The sequence below is a fragment of the Mesoplodon bidens genome (assembly GCF_964165515.1).
Source record: "Mesoplodon bidens genome assembly, chromosome: 10".
Lineage (NCBI taxonomy): Eukaryota > Metazoa > Chordata > Mammalia > Artiodactyla > Ziphiidae > Mesoplodon > Mesoplodon bidens.
In genome coordinates, this window is record NC_138172.1 from 101,018,243 (window position 1) to 101,039,489 (window position 21,247).

At 51.1% G+C, this 21,247-nt stretch overlaps 1 long non-coding RNA gene across 1 annotated transcript in view; it reads left to right on the forward strand.

The window, feature by feature from the left end:
* The window catches only part of LOC308623899, a 150,091-nt gene that overhangs the window by 42,158 nt on the left and 86,686 nt on the right, over window positions 1-21,247 (forward strand). Inside the window, exon 2 of the long non-coding RNA XR_014016900.1 lies at window positions 18,013-18,330. This is a non-coding gene — a long non-coding RNA (uncharacterized lncRNA). The remainder of the gene's footprint in view (window positions 1-18,012; window positions 18,331-21,247) is intronic.

Sequence of the window (21,247 nt, forward strand, 5' to 3'; positions counted from 1 at the left end):
CTGAGGGCGTGGCCTGAGACTGGTCCTGAGACAAGATTGGGCTGCCCAGCTGAGGGTCAGCTACAGAATGAAAGGTTGTGCTCTTAGGATTGTCCAGGACACAGGAGACAAAGAACGCCTTTGTAACCTTCATATTGAAGGAGACTAAATACCAGGCGTGATCCTGGATTGGGTTTTGGACCAGAAAGAAAAAGGTGACATTGATGGGACTGTCGCTGGGGTCTGAATGGGGTTTCTGGTTTGGATGGTAGTGTTGAATCAGAGCCGATTTCCTGACGTGGACGGTGGTGTTGTGATTATGTAGGGGAGGGCCTTTGTTTTTGAGAACTACACCCTGGAAAATACACCTGGAGTATATAGGAGTGATGGGGCATCAGGGTTACAGCTTGCTCTCAAATAGTTCAGAAAAGAAGTAATGGGGATGAAAGAGAGAGAGAGAGAGAGAGAGAAAGCAAATGGGGCAAAATTGGGAATCTGGGTGAAGGATATATGGAAGTTCTTTGTACTGTTCTTGCATAGTTTCTGTAAATATGCGGAATTATTATTATTATTACTATTATTATTATTATTTTTTTTTTGCGGTACGTGGGCCTCTCACTGTTGTGGCCTCTCCTGTTGAGGAGCACAGGCTCCGGACGCGCAGGCTCAGCGGCCATGGCTCACGGGCCCAGCCGCTCCGCGGCATGTGGGATCTTCCCGGACCGGGGCACGAACCCGTGTCCCCTGCATTGGCAGGCAGACTCTCAACCACTGCGCCACCAGGGAAGCCCCGCAGAATTATTAAAAACAAAAAAGGAAATCAACGCGCTCCTCCCTCACACCCCAGTCCAAACCAAACCAAGAAAGCAAAGCACCTTCTCAGCAGGTCATCTAGTGCCTCCTCTTTGTTACTAGAAAGATTTCCAGAGAGGAATCTTTAATATAGTTCTTATTTGTATTACTTAAAAGTTCTTGTCATTTAAAAATGTCTCTTATTTCAACTCTCTGGAGGAAAAGTTTCTCTTGAATATTCTCAGAATCAAGAGAGTATTGGGAATCTTATTACCTCAACTATACTGTCATTCAGGTTGTTTTTAATCTTAAAAATCCTCTGGGAACCGGGAGTGACAAATTGCCTGTTCACCACGTACTGTGAGCGTACCGAACCCTCATGCTTGATCTGCCACGAGCTTCTGGGAGGCCCAGGGAGGATCAGACCCCCTGCCCGTCCCCGGGACTCATGTTAATGAGCAGTGATCACTAGACAGAGGCCACAGCCTCCCAGCTGTTAAGGTTCTGTGGTCCAGCCCAGAGGCAGCACTGAAGCAATTGTTTTGAGACGTGTCAAGATGGAATGGGGGGGGGCATTCTCATTTAATAATAATCCCTTGCCTCTCTGACATAAGGGTGTGTGTGTGTGTGTGTGTCTACCTTTACTTATACCTGCACACACACCCATGCGTGCACACCTGTGACTTAGAACACGACATCCCCACACTCTGGATGTGCTCGGTATCTGCCCGCCTCTCTCTGTTCCCACGTTGTCATGCTGTCTTCTGCAGAGCCAGGACAGGCAGGTTTGTAAACTACATTGCCCAGAGTCCCTTGTCACTTCGGTGTCAGCCAGTGGCAGGCACTGTCAAGGGGTTGGCAGGAGACAGGAATGGCCCTATTTCCTCTGGAAGTGGCAGTGGCAGCAATGGCAGCAAAGCCTGGCCTCGTGGTCCTGCTCAGGTGGCCTGGCTTCCACACCGCGGCGGCAGAGGGTCTGCGGGAGCCTTGGGAGAATGGAGGGCCTGGCCTCCCGCAGAGTAACGCTGGCGCCAGCAGCCTGGGGGCAGCCCTGGGGGGCGGGGTGGAGGCCCTCCCAGTGTGGCGGCAGATTCCTCACGTTATTTCATCTCTGGATAATCTTCCTGCCCCCCTTTTCTCAGCCCTTCCAATGATCTGTGATCTACTCCCTGTATTAAATCCCCTTGGTTTGAAACACGTAGGGTGGTCTCTGATTCCGCAGATTTTGAAGAATAGTTGGGAAATCCAGAGGGGTTTCTTGTCCGACACCTTGGCGATTTCCAAAGCGTCTGTGGTTATAGAAGCCAAGACAGGAAAGGAAATGGCCCGTTCCTGTGCTTCGTTTTGAAACTGAGAACTTCACGGGCATGCAGAGAAGGTCTACAGCATTTGTTTCCAGTATTTTCTTGTCCTTAAGACATTCGATGCAATTCAGCACTTTTGTTTCTGTTGCCTCCCAAGTTGGTCTTTCCGGCCAGTCTCACAGCAGAGAAGGTCTACAGCATTTGTTTCCAGTATTTTCTTGTCCTTAAGACATTCGATGCAATTCAGCACTTTTGTTTCTGTTGCCTCCCAAGTTGGTCTTTCCGGCCAGTCTCACAGCAGAGTTGGTCACCTCCCATGATACGAACAGGGCCTCCATCACCGTAGTTCCTTTGGAGTCCTTCCTCTGGTTTATGCTTTGGGGTTCAATACTTTATCTCTCCTGAACTTGGCTCTTTCATTGGTTTGCTCACTCTTTCACATTTAGGCATCCATTCAACCAAAGCAAAAATTGTTTTTCACCGAGCACCTACTCTCTCAGGCACTGTACTAGAATCTGGAGATGCAGGGGACCATACAGATGCGGGCCTCCCATTTAGTGAGGCCGACGGGCTAGTAGGTCAGCAGTTTCTATGTGGAGAGAGAACTGCTTCAACCAGAGCCACACTGGACCCTCTCCTACCCTTTCGGTAAAAATCACATTCTTGATATTCCCCCAGTTATATGTGTGTGGGTCCCCATGATCCCTGTACCTGATACAAGGAAGCACTGGCCTGGCCTGGTGTAGAACGTAATTCAGTAAATGATGGACATAGTTAAAATGAAAATAAATAAATAAAATCTGGACACAGTCGTTTTTCAAAAGGGTATGAGAGTCTGGGACTAACGGGCAACCCAGGAGAAGGAAGCTCTCAGCAGCCTTCTGGCGGCCATGGAGGTCCACAGAGCAGGAGCCCCCCGCTCCTGCCCCAAACACACTTGCTCTGTGATCCATTCTCTGCAGCATTGCTGCCTCGGGAAGGAGACCCCTGTGTGTGGCCTGAGTCTGCCCTCAAGGTTTCTGCAGTCCCTGTGGTGGCTCTACCAGAATCTTCTCTCCTCTTCCGTTCAGAGCCCAGCGTCTCAGGCTCCAAATGCCATGTGTGCTGGAAAAAAATCTGCATTTTCCCGGAAAGAGCGTTAGGTCATTCAGTGCTAGGTTCTGAAGTTGGCGAGTAAAGGAGAAATCTTAGACCTCCCCTTAAGTTGTTCCCAAGGATGCTGCCTTTTACTCAGGCAGTGACCAGCCTGGAAGGGACCCTGGCTGGAGGGGCAGCGCTCTCGGGTCCCATTTTCCTCTAGTGCCCAGAATTGCTGGTGCTATTTTTAAATTGTTTCTATCTCTCTTTAAAACACTCTTTAGGCCAAGCCCTGCTGGGTAACTCAAATGTGCGTGGACACAAGTCCATTGACTATATCTGTTGATATTGTTTTCCTTTTCTTATGACTTCTTGTATTGTGGGGTCTCACCACATGCATTTTTAACTTATTTAAAATTAACTTTACCTGTGACCCAGCTGCTCCCTACCTTCCAATACTCATCCTCCCACAAGAAGAGAGAGACAAGGATGAAGTAGTGCGGGGTGCAGGTGATTCAGCCTGCACGCCAGCTCAGCAGTGGGTAAGAGCTGTCCCTCTGCTGTGTCCAATCCTTCTGTCCAAGGAGGGGTGTTGACAAGGAAGCAGCCCGTCCTCGTCCATTGTGCTAACCTGTGCAGGGCTGGGGCCTCCAGACTCCATCTTGGAGGCTTAAGGGAGGCGGCTGATTTCTGAATTGCAGCAGAGAGTGTAGGAGCTGGCCGAGGTAAGAAGACAGGGCTTGAGGAAGGCCTCCCAGGCAAAGGCCTTTTGAAAATACTGTGAGCCCTCTGTATCCAAGTTTTCAACCAACTGCAGATCCAGAGGGCCAACTGTACAGTGCCGTTTTATGAAAGCGACTCGAGCATCCAGAAGATTTTGGTATCTGCTGGGGTCTTGGAACCAATTCCCTGCGGGCAGGAGGGCTGACTGTATACAGGACTCCAGGCGAGAGCCCAGGACACTTGCCAAAGCTCTGTAATAAGTCTTGGTCCCTGGGGAGGGGAGGGGAGGTTTGGAGGAAGTAAGCAGGGTTTATGGGACCCAGTAAGGCACTTGGAGAGCGTCGAGAGATTTTAAGGAGGGGTCTTGTTCAACTAGGTTTGTATTTTAGAGAGAAGACATCCCAGTGGCCAGCCCTCCTCAGTAGGGGAATTACCCTATGGGGCAGCAGGTGAATTAGGACCCTCTCACAGTAATTCAGTTGGGATGACAGGTGATGGTAGCTTAGGATAGAGGCACTGGAATCTGTGTGCAGGAGTTTCAGAGTTTTTCTTTTTTTTTATATTACACTTAATGACACTGCCTGCCTTTGGTTAAGTTAGCACTGGTGTATATCACATTGAAATTTTTATTTATTTTTGGCTGTGTTGGGTCTTCATTTCTGTGTGTGGGTTTTCTCTAGTTGCAGCGAGTGGGGGCCACTCTTCATCGCGGTGCGCGGGCCTCTCACTGTCGCGGCCTCTCTTGTTGCGGAGCACAAGCTCCAGATGCACAGGCTCAGTAGTTGTGGCTCACGGGCCCAGTTGCTCCGTGGCATGTGGGATCCTCCCAGACCAGGGCTCGAACCCGTGTCCCCTGCATTGGCAGGCAGACTCTCAACCACTGAGCCACCAGGGAAGCCCTCAGAGTTTTTCTAAATTTAGTTTTGATACTTTCAGTCTTGGAAAGGTCTTTTAATTTTCCTTGGACACTCACTTTTTTCAGTATAAAAGAATCAGACACACATGGGTCATTTCACTCTCCCAAAAGAAGTGGGTTTACAATTTTTAGAAAACTGGTGCTTGGCAGCCAGCTGTACCCAGATAAAATATCTCTGAAGAGTGAGTTGTTGGTGCTTTGACTCTCAAAACCTATTCTAAAAAGTTAAGAATAGGAAACAGCCTTGGGCTCAAATACCATGTGAAATGAAGCAGCGTGTTTGTTGAATGACTATCTTGCCCCCAGAAATAAATCCTTGTGGGGAGTACAGGATGAAAATAAAAGTAAATGAGGCCTGATTCCTGCCCTGCACAATTTATAATGAAGTTGGATAATGAAATGACACACATGGGACTATTAATTATGTAGTTAAGTGTTAGGGATACCGTTACTGGCTTGAAATAAAGTACTGTTTTATGGCCAGCAGAGAGATGAGTAGCTCGGAGTTGCTTGGAGGAGGTGGGCTTGGAGTAGTTGGAAGGGCTGCAAAGAGTCAGAAGATAGATGGGCAGGCAGAGGCCACACAGGGCTGGGCGTGAGGGGACCACCCTGCGGGCCCTGGACCAGGCCAGTGTTCACTCCAAATAGAGCTGCAGTGCACAGAGATTCGCAACGACTGCAGGCTCAGTGGAGCCCCAAGTCCCTTTTCTTAAGCAAAGAGCTTACTATTTTGAGTGATGATTCTGTGTCCTTCTTGAAGTGTTTAATTCTCCTGGGCCCAGCGTTTGGACAGGAAATGCAGCCCTGGTCTTGGCATGGTTTCACAGAGAAAGGGAGGCTTGTGTGGGGTTACCCTGTCCCACAAGGAGGAAGAGCCCCTCTTCCCATCCTTATGTGCATCCGGAGCCCCTAAAAAGGGGATCGGCCCATCCTTTTCCCAGGAGCTGTGCTGCTTCCAGACAGGCTGAGGGATTTTTTTTTTTTTTTTTTTTTTTTTAGGCTGAGGGATTTTAAGGAGGAATGGATTTATTTCCCCTTTTCCCAGCTCTCTCCACTCAAGGGGCAGTGTGTGGAGTGGGATTTCCTTATGGAGTTGGAGGACAGCATGAGATGTAGTTATTGCCTTTATTGGGTGACTTGTCTCTTCCTAAGTATAAAACCATGAATTCCTTGCAGCTTAAAAAACATATTTTTAAATGCACTTTGATCCATCCGAATGTCTAACTGACTGTCACATGGGGCCCTGGAAAGGGCCATGTGATGGCCGAAACCTGGAAACTCTACTTGGCGTGGGACTGCGGAGCCCAGAAATGAAGTGCATCCTTGGTTTTAATCGTGAAGCCTTTTCAGAACCCTTGCTGTGAACGCTTCAGCCAAGCGGACACGCCCTTCCCCAGGGTCTTTGAGAAGATCTTTGATATTTAATAAAACTGCCTTCCATTTGTCTCCTTTGAAAACAAATCAAAATAAGCCCAAATCTCTGGACTTGACTTGCCCATTGAATGTGTGTGTTAGTCAGGATGGGCTGGGTTATCCTGCGGTAAACAACACCCCTCCCTCCCCAAGTCTCAGTGGCGTAAAACCCAAAAGGTTTTCTTCTCTTTCTCACTACACACTGAGCAGTGAGTGGGTCGGGGCCCTTCTCCACACCAGCCTCACCCCAGGAGTGGGGCAGCCAGACCAAGCACCATCCCCAGGTCTGCTGGTCCCCAGGCCAGATGTAGAGAGACGCCTGGTGCATCACCACTGCTTTCTAGAGCTCCTGTCAGGACACATATCACCTCTGTGTGCACTGTTGTGATCTCGGCCAGACCCCAGGCCACTTCTAACTTTAAAGGGGCAGGAGAGGCGGTCCATGGTGTAAGGAGAGCTGGAAATTCGGTGACTCCGAAACCGTGTGACCTCTGAAGGGTGGGGATGCAGTGATGATGCAGCCTGGCTTCATGGCCCAGAAGCCAGAAGGACAGTGATTTTCTATCATTAGCTCTTGCTTGTAGGCAAATCATGTAAGTTCGAAGAGATCTCATTTCCTTATCCTTTAAGCAGGAAATGGGTAGGAAGGGATGGAGACGGGAAAGGAATAATCGCACCTGTTCGACCTCCCAAGTAGGAATGCCGTGTGCATGAAAATAAGGCATCGCCAGTGAAAGTGAAATGGGAAGGAAAGGGATTAGAAGTATTTTAATGTTGTGCCAGAGAAAGAAGTCCCCAGGGAACTGCAGCCCGGAGGTGGTCCTCCTGTGTGTCTTAGGGTAAGGGTGTGTGTCTTAGGGCAAGGGCAGTTGTGTGTCTTAGGGTAAGGTTGCAGGTTGCAGAAAATCCAAAATAGCTGTGGCTTAAACAGACTAGACATTGGTTTCTCAGATACAAAGCTGAGGGGCACGTGGTCCAGGGTGGGTGCAACCGCTCCCAGATTCTCCAGATTCTCGGTGTTCTGGCTCCCCCCACCTTGCTTCTTTGCCATCCTCCGAGCGTCTCCCTGTTTCAGCCCAAGTGCTCTGGAAACCAGAGCTTGAGGCCAAAGCAAACGCATCAGCACTTCAGTGGCAGTGTGACCCCAGGAAGCGAGGGGGAGACGAGGCCAAGGTGGAGGGAGGGAGACACGAAGAGCTGGTGGTCACAGACGCAGCCAGTGGTTTTGTTCCCCATGTGTGTCTGTGTGTGTGTGTGTGTGTGTGTGTGAGGGGGGGGGTGGTCTCCAGAAAGGCCCCTTGGGGCTTGGACCAGAGGAGGAGGGGAGAAGAATCTGTCTGCCCAGCCCCCATTGGTCCACGTGGGCTTCACAGGGCATCAGGACCCCACCTTCCAGGGGGCACTGTCTGCCTCTCCTGCTCGGGAAAGTCAGAGCCCCGGGCAGCAGCAGAAGCATCCACAGCTGAACCAGGGCACAAGGGGCGGCTGGTGAGTGAGCAGTGGCCGGCAGGGCTGTCGACTTGCACGTCTCCATCTGCAGCCCAGCGGCCCGGCCAGGTGAGTCAGTGGACCTGGAGAGCAGGTCCCCTGGTGTCTGCTCATCAACAGCAACGGGGAAGCCGTAGGGCGGGAGGTGAGAGGCCTCTGACTTGAGGTCTGGAGCAGCGTGTCGAACCAGGAACACCTGCTACCGGGGGCCTGACCCCGCCAAGCAGGGGAAATGTCGTGCACTATGACCTCGCCCACAAGGTGGGATGGAACTCAACGAACCTCTCTTTAAAAAATTGAAACCCTCTGTGGCGTGCAAGAGTGCGGTGGGTGTCAGGTGACCCTCTCAGAGCATCATTAGTGGCAAAGAGCAGAGAAGCCATGGCTGAGCAAATCTTGGGAGGTGTACAAACGGACGTGTTTCATAGGCCAGAATGGCTGCATGGGCCCCAGCCATCACGTCCACACACCTCCTACCAAGGAAAATGAAGAAGAAAGTCTGTACACGACCTCCTTGCTGGCCTCCCTTTGGCCTGAACTTAGCCCTAGCACCACACTGAGATACAAAGCGTCATCGTTATCCTGGGTGGTCTTCTGCTCAGTTGAAAACTGGCAGATGGGTAGAACAGAACACTGGGACCGACTGGCACTTTGTGCCACAGCAGCCAAGGTTGAGGGGCTCTGAGCTGGCACAGCAGTGTCCCTACTGTGTGTCCTTATTGCAAAGGGGCACAAGCAGGGATGGGGGAGGGGAGGAGACTGGGGTGCATGAATGGGGGGCACCTGGGGGAAGGCAGATGTGCAGGATGGACAAGGGAGGAGCAGGGAAGTGAGAAAGGGGGTGAATGCAGATACAGAAAGAGGGGCAAGAGGCTCCCCCAACTCCTAGCCTGGGCGCTCGGTTTCCATGGAAACCACAGACTTTCTGATGGCAAGAGAGGAGGATGAGTGTGAGGGGGGGGTTCTTTCCGGCCAGGGCTGCACAGACCTCACACTGACCTTGACCTCATCAGCCCAGCAACCCCTGCCCTGAAACCCAGCCAGGCAGATACCCACCCACACCTACCTTCTGCCTCACTGCCCTCACACACTCGCAGACTAAGAAGGCAGATTCCTCCCAGGGTTGCCTGGTGGGGATTTACCCCATCAGCCTGGCGTCAACCGGGGATCCTCTGTGGCCACCCCCCCGCACCCCGAAATGGCCCTTCCTCTGTCTAAGAGGCTTCTGGGGAGAAAGACCAAAAGAGTATCCGGTCTGCTGGAAATTAAGGCCGAACTAAGAATCCCCAGCCGTCTCGGGCCATTAGGTCTCCTAGGGGAGCAGGACCTTCAGAGACACGGTTCCATCTGGTGGGCCGGCTTTGGCCTCCCCCACGTGCGTCATGACCGAGCGGCCTGTGGAGAGAAGCCCCCTGCCCACCTGGCAGTTCCTGACCTGAAACTTCCCCAGACCTGCCTGAGCAGAAACCGCCCAGTTTCCCAGCCGGCGCAGCCTCTGCTGGTCTCGCTGCACCCTCCTTCAGCCCCAGGAGGGGCCCCGCAGGATGCTCTCACAATAGAAGCATCCACTCAGCCCCGGGCCTGCGTCGTGGGGTGTGTCCGGCACCAGGAAAGGCTTCTGCACTTTCTGGGTTCCCCGCCTGAGGCAGTGGGAATCAGGGAAGGGCTTGGAGACCTGTGAGCAGGAAGTGACTTTAGATACCAAATCGTGGAATCATCACGGGGCCGCCCGCCAGCTCAGCTCCAGGAGGGCGGGGCGGGCAGTGTGGTGAGAAGGGGTTCGGACCGGCTCCCGCGGTTACTGTGCAACCTCTGCGGGCGACAGCCTCTCTGAGCCTCGGTTTCCACGTCCGTAAAAGGGGGATGACGTAGACCTGACTGGGTTGGAGGGAGGCCCCTGGCTCGTCCTGAGTGGCGTCTGCTTCCTTCCGTCCCCGCGGCCCGATTCCTTGCGGGCAGCTTGCAGGTGCCGCCATCGAATGCGGACGGACCCTGGCAACGCCGGGCACATGCTTCCCTGGAGCTGCGGCCTGCGAGCGCGGCCGGCGGGCAGGACCGCAGGCCTTCCAGGGGCTCAGCGGGGCCGGCGGCCACCAGTGTCCTTCTGTTTGTCCACGTGGACGACAAGCCCCAGTGGGCGGGCGTGCTGGACACGAGGAGGGGCCTGGCGCAACTCTCCTCACCGTCGGCGCCCCCCGTCACCTCTGGGAGCCGCCGCTCCTTTTCAGATGGTGGTGGATCTCCGGCTGGTGCCCGGGAGGCAGCCCACAGCCCTGAGGCTGCCAGGTTCCGCAGTGGAGGGAAAGGGCTGCTCTGAACCCACGCCATCTCGGCAGGACGCCTTAGTCACAGCTCCGCCACGCCCTGATCCCCACCCGCCCTCTTCCTGGGCATTTCCTCAAATCTTTTCCCTTTAAACTTTTTCCTAAAGAATAAGATCCCTCGACCGTTTCCCCAGCAGAGAAGGCGTTCATGGCCAGCGGAAAGGGTATCCTGAGCCTGCAGGTAGTGATGATGGCTCTGTCGCCAGCTTGCTGGTGACCCTGAGGACCGCGCACGGCCTCCTGGGGTGGCTCCCTGATTCATTCCAGGAGGTGGCAGCGAGGGGTGTGCGTGAAGCAGTGGCCTTGGGCACGGGGCGGGTGGAGGGGGCCGGGGAGCTGGGCGGTGCCCTGCAGGGAGGGTCGGGTGAAAGGCTTACAAGAGGGGCGACTGGGGTGACGAGACAGTGAGGTCATGCCGTGCCAGGTGGGTCGGGGCTGGGGCACGAGGCTGCGGCTGAGTCAGCATATGCTGGACGAGGAGCGGACGGGCCCGAAGGGCTGCGAGACGCGGGGAGGGGCTCTGTGGTCGAGTCTGGGCCGTCCAGGCCTGGCTGGTCACGCCTGCGTGGTGCGTGCGCGGCCGCAGCCTGAGCCATGGCCGGCCTCGGGTCCCACTCCCGTCGCCACCCGCCTGCGTGACACGCCTCATCCTACAGTGTTCAGGTGGATAAACTGAGGCAGGAGCCACCCAAGGCCGAGGGGGGTGGAAGGTGGGGCTGTAACTCCCCCTGCTCGTTCATTCATTCGTTCACATCCGGCCCTGTGTGGTTGGCTGGTTCCTGGCGGCAGCCGTGCGCTGATGCTTTCTGAGTTCCTTCTCTGACCCTTCCTGGCCTCCCCCATCGTGCTCCAGCCCCTCCAGGCCCTACCACATCCTTGCTGCGCCGCCCCGGCCGCAGCCACACACTGGTGCCTTTGTGCAGTTTATCTTGTGAGACCGGGGGCATCAAATGGCCTCTTTCCCTTTCTCTGCTCCGGAGAGCAGGGGTCTCCCACGTGTCGTGACTGAGCACAGCCCAGCTGTCTAAACCGAGGACAGGATTGAAGGCAGCAGGCCTGGGGGTGGAGGACAGGCCACAGCAAGCCCCCCTCCGCCCCACCCCGCCGACGTCCAGGGTCTCGGAGCTCACAGGCGTCAGAGGGGAAGTGATGTTCCCCTGTTCCAATCTCTTTTTCCTGTTTTACTAGTTGAATCTTGAGGCTGGACAGGACCGGAAAACTTGAAATGTTCACTTCTGCTTTTAAAATGGAAAACCCAACAGAAACCATTGTCCAGCCAACTCCCAGCCAATAAGACAGCAGAGCCAGGGGCCTGGGCCCAAGTCCCCGCCTGGCCACCAACAGGCTGAGTGGACCAGGTCAGGTCACCGCATCTTTCACGGCCTTGGTTTCCACATTTGTAAATTAGTCAGGGTGGAGGATGTTTCTCCAAGGCTTCTCTGGTTTTCAACATGATGATGCTGAGTCCCAGAAACATTACTGTGAGCAAGTAATATGGTTGTAAAGTCAATTACCAAAAAAAGGTGCAACTATTCTGATTTTTTTTTAATGCAAGTGTTTTGTTTTTGAAGGTGACTTGGAAAATGCAGTTGTCCCAAAGGGGAAGAGTATTTTCTTGTGCCATAAAAGGGATCAGGGCTGGTGTGGTTTAAACTCATATTTATATTTCAGGTTGAATTGGAAACTCGCTTCCCCCTTAAGCACTGTAGGGAATTAGTCACACTTCCTTGTGGAAGTGGAGGACAGATCCTCTGTGCTACTCAAAGCGTCCTTCAAAAAGTTCTGGGGACAAGCCCTGCTGTGTGTATCTGTGAGAGAGAGACAGAGACAGAGAGATGGAGAGACAGAGAGAAATGGAGAGGCAGAGAGAGGGACAGAGAGAGAGATTGGAGAGGGAGAAGGTGTGTGGATGGGGAAGAAACAACAAAATGGTTCAGACACAGGCACTGACCTGAAGGGTTTGATGACCAGCGGGAGGGCCTAACACGCCGACGAATATAACAAAAATACAGAGTAGACTGGGGCTACAAACAAAGGGTCCTGGGGAGAATAATGGAAAGGGTGGTTAATTCTTGCTGGAAGGATCCATGGAAGACTTCCCGGAGGAGGTGGCATCGGCATGTGAGTTTTCTCTTAAGGGTGAGCTGCATATGTGTGGGTAAAGGGACTAGGGAGGCACCTGGGCAGAGGAAACAGCAGCTGCAGAGGTTGGCTGCTGGCCGCTCTCTCCCTCTCCAAGCCCTGGGGCTCCAGCCCTGGCGCTCTTCACGCCACCACCCATTTTTTTCCTGGGTGGGGCAAGATGCACAGCAGGTCAGCGCCCTGGTGCTGGGCTGGGGCTCCTCCTCGTCTCTCGGGGCAGCACAGGGGACATTGTCAGCAGTCTGCAGGCAGCGATGGGAGGGCTTTCACTTTGCTGAGCAAAAGCTTTTCTTAGAATCACAGTTGGTTCTTGCAAAACCTTCCTGTCACATAAAAGCCAAGAAGCCAGTTTTTTGAATGGCAGCAAAGGAATGTCTGAGGAAGGATGTTGTATTATTGCTGAGATCTTCCCATCTCCATGTCCCTTTATGATTGGAATGTAGAGGGGATGGGTAAGGATGAGACCATGGGACGGCTGTGAGCAAAGCCACGTCCTTGAGTGGACAAACGTTTTCACCAATGGTGAACTCTGCCACCCCTGCAGCTCTTATCTGTTCATCCAGCTTCCAGGGTCTCTTTGACCAGCCTCAGTGCTATGAGTTTTGAAGGACAGGGTGGGGAGAGGGTGAGGATTCCAAGGAGGAATAAAGTGAATTCTCTTCCTTTCAAAGTTGCAAAGGAAAGATTATATAACGACCCAGGCTGTTCCGAGATATGATGAGAAAGTCCTGTGTCCTGGGGACCTGAGGAGGCATTCTTTGTGCCTGGTGTGGAGGGTCAGTACTTCACCCCCAGAGACAGGCAAGAAGGACATTCAAAAAAGCTGAGGAGCGGAAGCCCCAGGGCCTGGAGTGTTGCTGCTGATTGCCCCGCCTCTCTGGACCAAGCAGAGCTCCGGCTGCTGCACTTTCTTAGCTGGAAAGGAACACATGCTCTGCTCAGAACGGAGGCTCTAAATCTATTACTACTGTGTCTGCGAGCTTTTATTTTTCTAAATTAATATGCATTAAATCCATCTTAACTATAGTGTTTGAGTGTTAGTAAGCCTTAAATGCATAGAACTGAACACATTTTTATTTTATTTTTATTTTTTTTTAATTTATTTATTTTTGGCTGCGTTTGGTCTTCGTTGCTGCGCGTGGGCTTTCTCTAGTTGTGGCGAGCAGGGGCTACTCTTCGTTGCGGTGCGCAGGCTTCTCATGGTGGTGGCTTCTCTTGTTGTGGAGCACGGGCTCCAGGCACGCGGGCTTCAGTAGTTGTGGCACGTGGGCTCAGTAGTTGTGGCTCACGGACTTTACAGCGCAGGCTCAGTAGTTGTGGCGCCCGGGCTTAGTTGCTCTGTGGCATGTGGGATCTTCCTGAAACAGGGCTTGAACCCGTGTCCCCTGCATTGGCAGAAGGATTCTTAACCACTGAGCCACCAGGGAAGCCCTGAACACATTTTTAAAAATTAGGTATCGTCACCATGATTTTAGTGGCTGTTTATTGAGTAGGGATAAGGGAATTTGCAATCTAGTTTTTTTTTTTTTTTTTTTTTTTTTTTTTTTTTTTTTTTTTTTTTTTTTTTTTTTTGCTGTATGCGGGCCTCTCACTGTTGTGGCCTCTCCCGTTGCGGAGCACAGGCTCCGGACGCGCAGGCCCAACGGCCATGGCTCACGGGCCCAACCGCTCCGCGGCATGTGGGATCTTCCCAGACCGGGGCACGAACCCGTGTCCCCTGCATCGGCAGGCGGACTCTCAACCACTGCGCCACCAGGGAAGCCCGCAATCTAGTTTTTCTAACTATTCTCAGTTGCTTTGATTTTTCCTCCCAACCTCCCGTGTCATCTCTGGAGGCTGTCTAGGGTGGAATACCTGGACTCAAAGGAAACATCTAGAAGAGCAGTATGAGGATCTGGGTCTGCACGTGGTTAGGAAAGCAGGGCAGCCGGGGGCAAAAAGGGGGCAGAGATGAGGAGGCAGTGAGCCTGGCGGGGCTGGGCTGAGCAGGGAGGAGCAGCCGGGAGATGGAGAGGAAGGGGTGAAATTAAGTAGAGCAAACATGCGCGTGAGGCACGGAAGAGGCACCCTGCGCATTTCATGCTTAGTCTTCATTTTTTTCCCCTGTAGAAATGAGACCAAAAGGTAAGACTGTGGACACTTTCAGGCCAGATTGGCCCCCAAATGATGGCATCTGGGAGGACCTTCTGTCGCTAGGGAGGCCTGATGGAGTAGTGATAAAGCAGGTGGTGGGTCCTAGAGTCTCTGCCCTCCTGGGAGCAAATCCTGCCATTCCTCCTGCCAGCTGTGTGACCTTGGGAATTGATCTCACTTCTTAGCACTTTAGTTTCCTCTCCTGTAAAAGGCTCAGTAAGACCTCCTGTCCCATAAGATGCTGTGAGGACCATGAGAGACTGAGCACATCCAGAGTTTAGAATAGTGCCTGCTGCACACACACTAGTGAGCACCACTGACGTCCTGTAACTCGTCCATCTCACCTTTCCCATGGACACCCTGAAACACACTGTGTGGTCTCAGCCCAATTTCCGGTTATAAAACAACCGGGTAAGGTCGCTTCTTGTGTTTGTGTCTGTTAGGCTGTTCTCAGCTGCAAATAATAAAAGTGGCTTCTCTCATAAGAATGTCTATTTTTGCTTAACAGGAAGTTCAGCCGTAGATGTCCCTCCAGATGTTTCTGTGTCTCCCAAACTTTCTGCTTGATTTTGAGCCGCTGAGGTGAGCCAGTCGGCCAAGGTTGAGCAGAGAACAGAGAGATGGTCAAAACCAAATAGATACATTTATGAGGTGTGGCCGCAAAAGAGAGGAACCACATCTTAAAAACGAAACAGTTCAGGGCATAGGTTTCCACGTGAGCGTTGTCCTTTGAGGTGGTCGCCTTGGGAAGCAGGGTTCTCCTTCCAATGTGCTGTGTTGCTCAAATGTTTTCAAACTCTTCTACTGGAATCTTCCTCAGAGATAAGCTATTGAGACAGGCTGGGACCTGGGACCGTTTGCTGCAGTGCTTGCATCTGGACACACGTCTCCTCCAGCAGCAGGATATACAAAGAAACTATGAAGGACTAAAAACAGCTGCATGCATGAACAGTTGGGCCAAGTTATGAACAACAAGATACAGAAAGGCCAAGACCCAGCTGCCACTTCTCAGGTGCTGGGGAGAAAGCAGGGTCCTACGCATGAGCCCGCACACGGCACCACCAAGGGGGTGGGCAGGCCGCCTAAGCCACGCCCCCAGCCCCACCCACTGATCCGCCCCCAGCCTCACCCCATTTAAGAGACAGCGCCCCTCGGGAGCAAGCAAGGGCACCTGTTACTTGTTTTTGTTCCCTTCTGCTGCAGCGCGAGTCCCAATAAGGCCTTGCCTGAATTTCTCGGCTGGCCTCTTATCAATTTCTACCGATTGGTAACATTACGAGTCACATACAAATGTTAATTTTATAGCGAGATCCCATATTGGGCCTCAATAGGCGTGACTTTTGACTCATTCATGAGGTTCTGGGTTGGACAGGCGTTTTGTGAGTGTCTACGCCGTGCCAACGAGGAGGGAAATGACCACTTTTGTTATTCGATGACCACAGCCCAGGGACTTTGCATGGCTGGTCTCGCTCACCTCACCACGGCCCGAGCAGCTGGTACTATGCTCTCCAGTTTAGAGACAAGGGAATGGAGGTTCCCTAAAATCACACAGAACGGCTTCTCTGGTGGCACAGTGGTTGAGAGTCCCCTGCCGATGCAGGGGACGCGGGTTCGTGCCCCGGTCCGGAAGGATCCCACATGCCACGGAGTGGCTGGGCCCGTGAGCCATGGCCACTGAGCCTGCGTGTCTGGAGCCTGTGCTCTACAATGGGAGAGGCCACAACAGTGAGAGGCCCGCGTATCGGGAAAAAAAAAAAATCACACAGAGCAGAGCCATGCTTGAATCCTGTGTTGTGTGACTCCATCTTTACCTGCTTGCTCCATAGGCAAGGTGGTCACCCCCAAGGGTTTGTAATTAGTGGGGTATATAGGAAATGCACAAAATACCACATGATGATACAGAATGTAATAAGTGTCCTGAGAAGGTATAAATGTTTTAATAAAAGAATTCAGAGTCAGGAGAGATTCGTTTTAGCTGAGAGCATCAGAGGGCTTCACGGAGGTGCGATGGAAAGTGTGGGCCCAGCATGGGAAGGGGCGGGTTAAGGCTGAGGGGCCTCGTGTGGGACACGTGGCAGGTTGGGCAGGGGCAGTGGGGAAGGGCTGGGAATGCAGTTGAAGCTGGTGTTTAGAGGTCAAAGGCTGTCTATTGTATTTCATACTCATTGCAAAGCCCTTGAAGATTTCAACAAGGAAATAATATGTTAACATACATTCTAGAGAGATTAACTTGACAGTAATGTCCAAGATAGATGGGGAGGAGATCTTGAGAGTGGGGAGACCATTTAGGAAGCTATTGAAATAGGCAAGACGTGGTATAATGTTTCCAAGACATTTGGATTTTATGAACCAGCCAAGTTTCCCCCCAAATTTAAGGGACTGACATAGGTGTCCCAACATTTTATTTTGCTAAATAATGGCACAAACAACAACAACCATCTAAGCCACTATTGTTTCATAAGTGAAAAGACATGTCATCCTCCATAAACAGAGAAGACATTATCTCTGTATACATGACAGTCTTTCCCAAAAACGACATCAGGAACCTCCTATCAACATATGATCCCCCCCCACACACACACCTACCTGTTATTTTCCTCGTTTCATAACAGAAAGGTAAAAACTCGGTTTTGGATGTGCCTCCCCCCGACTTCTAGGAGCAGCTGTCATAGAATATTGTGAGGTGCCTCCCTAACAGCCCTGCGGCCTGGGAATGAAGGAGCACACCCAGGGATCACCGTGAACACCCACGACTCCACCTGGACTAATCCAGATGCTGGCATCAAAGCTGGCTTCCTGGCGAGGCTGGTCCAATCTACCAGCTGGCCAGTGGTCCATCAAGCCTCTCTCTCCCGAATTTGAACAAAATGAGAGGCTGTCTTTAGATTGCAGAGCACATTTAGGGGTTGGGATAATCACTTTGAAACATAAACAATCGAGGTAGAGAAAAGCAGGAGAACAGGACAAAGAGAGAAGGCCAGATGGCCCCAGAGGAGGAAAAGTGAGCTGGAACCGTATCCCCAAAGCCTTTTCAGGTCTAACCTCATTTCCCACGAGGCCCAACTGCATTTCCGTTTCTGTGTCAGTGACACGCCCTCGTGCCTTTGAAGAACCTCCTCAGGTTGACTGGTCATTCCTTTCTGGCAACCTAAGAGCCTTGACTAGTATTGAAGTCAAGACAAAAACAAAGATCATTGATGTAAATGAAAGGGACAGGTAGAGAGAAACAGAAAAGGAGCAGTGAGTGAAATTTGGTAAGGGACTGAACGTGAGAGTGGGAGGGATGTTACGGATCACTCCGAGGTCTTGATCCAGGGAGAGGAGGTGTGTCAGAAACAGAGAACAGGTACACGCAGGGGAGTTGCTGGTGGGTGGTGAGTCGTGTTTCCGTGAGCTGAGTTTGAGGTGCTGGTGGGGCCTCTCATACCACGGGGTCCCAAGCAGCAGGCGAGGGGAGCCTTGGCAAAGGGCGTCCTCCTCCTGCACCTCTCTCATCAGGGAAAGAGATCTTTCTTGGAGGCGGGCCCTGGTCACAGGTAAAGCCCTGGACCCCGACTGCACAGGGGAGACACCCACAGACAAGGAGCAGCTACCACCGTACACAAGGGGCCTGGTAGCCACCATGGAGGCTGGCATGGATGGGCATCGCAAAATGGGTCCCACATGGGGAACGAGCGTTAACAGATACCCAGTTCAGAGGGCTTTGTTTTCTCCAATGCAGCACGGCATCCACTGGAGGAGCGTGTGTAGCCAGAGAGCAGCCTGAGGGCGAAATCAGAACCTTCCCTTGGAGCCTTTCTGGACGTGGGAGCAGGCGAAGTCACGGCTACCTGAATCTGTGCCAGGGCCACGAGCGATGCTTCTCCATGTCACCCGGCTCTTCAGTCCTGCCTTCGCCATCAGAAAAGCACTGCTGGGCCTCGTTTCCTGCTGTGAAGCTGTTGATAGAGCATCGTCAAGAGAGCCTTTCCAATGGACCTTCCTTCCTGAAGGTCTAGTCCTGCTTGGTTCACGATCATCACGAAAGAGGCTCAAAGCAGTGAGTGCAGAGAACTTGGTATTTAGGCTGGGGTGAGGCTTCAGGGATGGAAGATGGGTCCCGGAAGCTCCACATGCAGGACAGGATTATGATGGCGTAGGAGTGGCTGCAGGGTTGGAGAGGTGAGGGCTGCGGGGAGGGAACTGGAACGATCTGAGCAGTGAGTCTGACTGCAAGGTCGAGGTCAAGATGAAACCTTGGGGAGTGAATCACAGGCCCTTGAATTTGTCCTGTTCCATCAAACGAGGAGAGAGGCAGACAGCACACCACTCTCATCCAACCAACTTTTACGGAGCTTTTGCCATTAGCCAGACTCCGTTAGATGCTGAGGGTTCAGGAGAAGCTATAAAATACAGACCTTTATAAAGATAGTCATTGCCTTTTAGGCACTTTAAGATTCTCTCCCTCTCTTTACATCTCTGTGTGTCCCTTTCTCCTGAGCTGAGGGGCTCATTCTGTGCCCAGTGCTTCATGTTCGTCATCTCGTTCAACTCTCTCAAACCTCCCTCCGAAGTAGGACGATTATCTTGTTTTACAGCTGGGACAACTGAAACCCAAGGAGGTGACAGGACTTAAATAGGGTCCCATAGCTAGATTCAAATGACAAAGCTGGTGCATTTTTCTTCTCCCTTATGCCTACTTATTTTTTTTTTGATGTTTTCAACATTGTATTCATTTTTATTTCTAATCAAGTAATATAAACAAGTATTTTAAAAGTCTAATGCTTCTTAGAGAACAAACGTATGGATACCAAGGTGGGAAGGGGCATTGGGATGAATTGGGAGATTGGGATTGACATATATACACTACTATGTATAAAATAGATAACTCACGAGAACCTACTGTATAGCACAGGGAACTCTATGCTCTGTGGTGACCTAAATGGGAAGAAAATTCAAAAAAGAGGGGCTATATGTACACGTATAGCTGATTCACTTTGCTATACAGCAGAAACTAACACAACGTTGTAAAACAACTATAGTCCAATAAAAATTAATTAAAAGAGGGGGCTTCCCTGGTGGCGCAGTGGTTGAGAGTCCGCCTGCCGATGCAGGGGACACGGGTTTGTGCCCCGGTCCGGGAAGATCCCACATGCCGCGGAGCGGCTGGGCCCGTGAGCCATGGCCGCTGAGCCTGCATGTCCGGAGCCTGTGCTCTGTAACAGGAGAGGCCACAACAGTGAGAGGTTCGCGTACTGCAAAAAAAAAAAAAAAAAAAAAAAAAAAAAAAAATAATTAATTAATTAATTAAAAGAAGAGTAATGCTTCTAAACTGGATCATGAAAACAGTATCGTCTGGTATACCTTCTGCCATCTCTTCCTGATTTCCAGAGCCAATGGCTTTCAAATGTTGGCTACTTCAGTTCTAAAAAACAGACTAGTGGTGCTATTTTTTGATGTGCTAATTTTAGACATTATTTATGTCTTCCAGTCATGATGTTTTAGCTCTCTCTGTTGGACGCTGTCTGTCTGCCTCTTCCAGATGTATTCTTCTTAAACCTGGGGGTTCCTGGGGAGGCCGACCTTCGTGGATGAGGTGGACAGCCTCCCTTATCCTCTGGCTTCGTGTTGGGTCTGGTCAGTGGAGGCATCGGCAGGAGGCTGGATTGGAGACGGGATGGGGGGATGGGGTATTTATTCTCCTGAATGAGACCCCTCCTCCTCTTTTGGCAAGCTGCCCTATCAGCTGCTCTCTGAGGTCTGATAATTGCTCCTCCCCTTGACCTTGAGCTACCACGTCTGGAGGTGGCAGTGACTCCCTGCTATTGTTAGCTCTGCTACTTCACTGTCTGTTTTCCTAAACCCTGTTCACACTTTTGTTCCTGTGTTGTATTTTAATACCATTTACCCCTACCCCGCCCCCATATAATATATTGCTTTTGTTGTGAGTGAGCACGATGCTTGCATTATTAAACTATTTAAATATTGCTGACTGTATAGCTAAGTAGTGAATTACGATTACATTTTCTTTCCTGAACAGATTTTTGTTTTTTACTGTGTTTAACTGCCTACTTAAAAAAAAATGCCTTTGTTTTCTGTATATCTGCCTTTAATTCTTTTCACAGTCTTCATCAGATCTGTTAAATGCCTTTAAATGTTGTCTTCCAAAGGCTCAGACATTTTCAGTTCTCTGTATCTTTTTCTCGGAGGGTGGGATCTCCACCCTGCAAGAAAAAGATATCAGTCTCCATAATAAATCAGTCTCCATAATGAACAGAACTTGGTGCCATGCATTCTGAAATTAGAATCATAACGAACAAACTAACAAAGCCGGGAAAACAGGGGTTTAATTACCCAGGATCTCTTCACTGGTTGTGAAGATTTTACTCTCCTTGGCAAATATGGTGGCCACTTACAGATCCTAAGGGTGTTACTAAATACCATGATCTCTTTCAGACGTGTCTTATCCTCACCCTTTTCAAACAGCATATTTTAAGTTTGCTAACTTTTAGCAATAAGATCTGCTTTCTCCTTTCTCGCTGAGGACCAAGGGTTCCATCTTCATTTCCCAATCGTCTCAAGGTCTAGCTAACCCACAAGGCAATTTTTAAATGTACTTGTCTGTAAAGGAAAGTCAGGAGATTTTATGTGTTCAAGAATTGGTGTGTAACAGGCCCCAATCTCTGACTGATTAACACATTCTTCTTGCAATGTAGTTCTTATAAACATAAGATCTCTATTTTGAAATTCTAAAACTGGTTTTATCCCTGACAACTTTTTCCTAGAGACCTTCCCTGGAGCCCTCTGGCTTTGTGCTGGGACTTTCTTTCAGCATCATCTGGTACTTCCCTTTGCCCCTTCTGTGTTGGATTTCCTGTTTCCTGGCTATTTCTTGATTTACTCCCTTGTTTTGCTGGAGCATATCCTTTAGCAGCTTCATAAGAAAGAATACATAGAAGGTAAATTTTCTTGTGTTC